Source organism: Pongo abelii, chromosome 16, assembly GCF_028885655.2.
Source record: "Pongo abelii isolate AG06213 chromosome 16, NHGRI_mPonAbe1-v2.0_pri, whole genome shotgun sequence".
Classification (NCBI taxonomy): Eukaryota; Metazoa; Chordata; class Mammalia; order Primates; family Hominidae; genus Pongo; species Pongo abelii.
In genome coordinates this window covers 31,069,808-31,074,757 of record NC_072001.2, presented here as the reverse complement: position 1 = coordinate 31,074,757, position 4,950 = coordinate 31,069,808, and positions in this window count along the sequence as shown.

Sequence of the window (4,950 nt, the reverse complement as noted above, 5' to 3'; positions counted from 1 at the left end):
AAACACTACAGAGAAATCAAAATAAAATGCTAAAAATGGTCAAGTAAACCACAGAGGGCCAGGAAGAACCAAACCAAAAAAATGAAAAACAGAAGAAATAGAAAATACAAAATAAAATGGCAGTGTTAAGCCTCAATTTAACAATAATGACATTAAATGTAAAGTCTAAATACATTAAAAGACACTGGGAGAGTAGGCTAGAAAACATGATCCAACTACATGTTGTCCATAAGAAAGTGACTTCAAATAGGCAAACTGAAAATAGAAGCATAGAAAAAGAAAGATCATGCAAACATTACTGAAAGGACAGCAGAAGATGGCTACATTAATATCAAATAAAGTAAACTTCAGAGCAAAGATAATTACCAAGAAGGCTGGGCACAGTGGCGCACACCTGTAATCCTAGCACTTTGGGAGGCCAAGGTGGGTGGATCACCTGAGCTCAAGAGTTTGAGACCAGCCTGGCCAACATGGCAAAACCCCATCTCTACTAAAAATACAAAAATTAGCTGGGCGTGATGGCGGGCCCCTATAATCCCAGCTACTCAGGAGGCTGAGGCAGGAGAATCACTTGAACCTGGTGGGTTTGGAGGCTGATGAGCTGAGATCATGCCACTTCAGTCCTGCCCGGGCAAAAGGAGCGAAACTCTGTCTCAAGAAAAAAAAAAAAAAAAAAAAAAAAAAAGATAATTACCAGGAACAGACGGCAACATTACAAAATGAGAACTTGGTCAATACACCATTAAGATGCAGCAATTTGAAACCAAAAACAATGAACAGAACTGAAAGGAGAAAAAGACATCTATACTTTTATAGTTGGAGACCTCAAAATCTCTTTCTACAGCTAATAAAATTAGGAGACAGAAAGGCTGCCAGGATATAGACCTCAACATCACCATCAATCAACTAGATCCAATCAAAATTTATAGAACACTCCAGCCAATAACACCAGAATACATAATCTGTTCAAGTATCCACAAAACAAATAATAAGTTAGAACATATTCTGAGGCATAAAACAAACCTATCAAATTTTTTGAAATTAAAATCACACAGCATATGTTCCCTCAAACAATGGAAACAAATTAGAAGTCAACAAGAGAACAATTACAGGAAAATTGCCTAACTCTCAGAAACTTAACAATAAACATCTAAATAACCCATGGATCAAAGAGGAAGTCTCAAGGGAAATTTTAAAATATATTCTGAACTGAGAGAAAATGCAAGCACAATACATCAAAATGTATGGGAAAGAGCTACAGTGGGTGATGAGAGAGAAATTTACAGCACTAAATGAATGGTACGTTAGAAACTTGGAAACAAATCAGTAATATAAGTGCCTACCTTGTCAACCTAAAAGAAAAAAAAATAGCAAAATAAACCCAAAAGTAAGCAGAAAAGATCAACAAAACTGACACACCTCTCTCAGCAATACTGACCAAAAAAAAAAAAAAAAAAAAAAGAACAGACATAAATTACCAAAATTAGTGATGTCACAGACTCTAAAGATATCAAAAAAGATAATTAGGAATTACAGGAATTACTAGGAACAACTCTACACACATAAATTTGACAACTTGGGCAAAATGGACTTATTCCTCAAATAATACAAATTACTACAACTCACCAAATATAAAATAGATCATCTGAATAGCCCTACCACTATCAAGAAAACTGAATTCATAATTCTAAGAATCCCGAAAAAAAAGAAATTACCAGACCCAAATGAATTCACTGGATAATTCCATCAAACATTAAAAAAGAATTAACACGACTCAAAACAATCTCTTCTGGAAACTAGAAGAGGAAAAACCTCCCAATTCATTTTAAGAAGCTAATATTAGCATGATATCGAACCTACAGACAGTACCAACTACAGGACAATATACTTCATATACATAGACACAAAAATATTCAGTGAATTATTAGCAAGTAGAATTAAACAATATATAAAAAGAATTACACATCATCGCCAAGTAGTTTCATTGCAGGAATGCAAAGCCAGTTCAACAGTCAAAAATCAATGTACCCACCCTATTAATAGGCTAAAGAACAAAAATTGCATGATTACAAATCAATTGATTTAGAAAAAGCAAATGACAGGCCGGGCACAGTGGCTCACGCCTGTAATCCCAGCACTCTGCAAGGCTGAGGTGGGCGAATCACAAGGTCAGGAGATCGAGACCTTCCTGGCTAATATGGTGAAACCCCGTCTCTACTAAAAATACAAAAAATTAGCAGGGCGTGGTGGCGGGCGCCTGTAATCCCAGCTACAGGAGGCTGAGGCAGAAGAATGGCGTGAACCCGGGAGGCGGAGCTTGCAGTGAGCCAAGATCGCGCCACTGGACTCCAGCCTGGGCGACAGAGCGAGACTCCGTCTCAAAAAAAAAAAAAAAAAAGAAAAAGAAAATGACAAAACTCAATACCCATGCATAAAAATTCTCAAAAAACAGTAACAAATGGGAACTTCATCACTTTGATAAGCAGCATTTACAAAACCTTAAGCTAAAACCTATGCTAACAACGTCAGAAAGGGTCCTCCTAGACCTACTTTACACAGCAGAGAGAATTATTAAGAATGATTTAGATAGTCACTGAGAGTTTACTCTCCTAAGAGATTACAACACCAAATGGCCAACAAGCCCTTTTCGTTAGACAAAAAGAAAAGCTGTGATCTGTTAACACTCCCAGAAGGCTCACTATGAAACGTACACTTCTGAACTCCTGCTGAGGGCCTACATGCGGCAATGATGAGAAGCAAGTGTCCAGAGGTCTCCTTGGAAACACTGCAAAAAAAAATGTGAGGGACTGATGGATGAACAGAGGGACGAAAAGGTGGAGAGAGCACTGATAAAGCATGTGGGATGATGCTAGCGGCACAGTCTTAGGTGGTGAATATGTGGGTGCGCACTGTAAAATTCTTTAAACTTTTCAGTATAATTTTTTTCATAATAAAATGTTGGAAAAAATAAACCTGTGAAAAAGGAAGCTTTAGTCAAACGTATCTAAGCAAAATAAAAAACAAGTTCTAAATTCCTATGGCTCAAATTAATGTGTTTTTCTTTTTAGGTTGAGATGCAAGAGCAAAAAAGAAAAACAGGAATGAAAGGAATAGGAGCTATTCTAAAAGCGACAAATTCCACCTGCAGTTTGACTAAAGATGACGTGGCTGAAGAACATGCTTTGAATCCAAGCCCCTTCAAGGCTGCCAGGTAGAGAGTCGGTTCTGCGAAAGCTCCATACCTGTGAGCAAGCAGAGCTTCCAAGTAAACCCTCTTCATTAAAGCCACCCTGAGTCAACAAGCCGGGCTTTAATCTGAGCGAGAAAGGTATACTTCGTGGCTACTTACCCACCTATAACTGTAGGTACTTTGATACCTAGGTGAAGGGAAAGAAGGAGAAAGGCAAAGAAGGAGAAAGGCAAAACAACAGATTTTAAAAATCACAACAAATGTTTATCAAACAGTATGTGCCAGGCACTGACTTAGGAGCTTCAAGTGCATTATTTCATGTCACATTTGCACAGCAACTCTCTGATAAGTATTCACTTATTTTATATATATTATATAATTTTAATTATTTACATTATATTATACTTATTCCTTTTTTCTTTTTTTTGAGACACAGTCTCACTTTGTCACCCAGGCTGGAGTGCAGTGGCACGATCTCAGCTCACTACAAGCTCTGCCTCCCGGGTTCATGCCATTCTCCTGCCTCACCCTCCCGAGTAGCTGGGACTACAGGCACCCACCACCACACCCAGCTAATTTTTTTGTATTTTTAGTAGAGACAGGGTTTCACCGTGTTAGCCAGGATGGTCTCAATCTCCTGACCTCGTGATCCACCCGCCTCGCTCTCCCAAAGTGCTGGGATTACAGGCGTGAGCCACCGCACCTGGCCACTTACTCCTATTTTATACATGAGAGGCCCAAGGTGAGACAAAGTGATTTGTGTAGAGTCAGAGATAAAGCCAAAATTGATAACCAGACAGACTGAAAAAAACTTCTCTGCCAGCAGATCTAGAAATGATAAATGAAGATCTTCAAACTGAAGGAAAATGATACCAGAGGGCAACTGGGATATAAACAAAACCTTAAGGGCCCAAAATGATAAACATGTAGGTTAACATAAATACTTTTTTTTTGGCCGGTCGTGGTGGCTTTTGGGAGGCCAAGGCAGGTGGACCACCTGAAGTCAGGAGTTCGAAACCAGCCTGACCAACATGACGAAACCCTGTCTCTACTCAAAAATACAGAATTAGCCAGGCCGTGGTGTTCACTTGGACATATGACACAGCAACACAACCAACCAAGAACAGGTCAGAAGCAGGAAGCTGTGGTCAGAGCATTGCCCCGCAGCTCAGGCAGCATAATACCATTTGCAAGTGGAGAGTGACAAGTTAAAGATGTAACTGAAAATGCCAGAGATGATAGATTTAAACCCAAGTGGTCTAAAGATTCCAAATAAAAAACAGAGGTTGTCAGGGCGAATAAAGAAGCAAGACCTAATTATATGATACCTAAAAGAAATCCACTTTACATATACACAAAGGTTGAAAGTGAAAAAAGCTAAACCAGGCAAACACACTATGCAAACACCAAATCAGAAGAAAAGAGGGTAGTCAGACCAAGGTTACTTCACAACAAAGAATATCACCGGAGATAAAGGGGGTCAAATTTACGAAAATGACATAAAAATCCTAAAAGTGCATGCACCTGGCTGGGCGTGGTGGCTCACGCCTGTAATCCCAGCACTTTGGGAGGCCGAGGCGTGCAGATCACGAGGTCAGGAGATTGAGACCGTCCTGGCTAACACGGCGAAACCCCGTCTCTACTAAAAATACAAAAAGATTAGCCGGGCGTGGTGGCGGGCACCTGTAGTCCCAGCTACTCGGGAGGCTGAGGCAGGAGAATGCCGTGAACCTGTGAGGCTGAGGTTGCAGTGAGCTGAG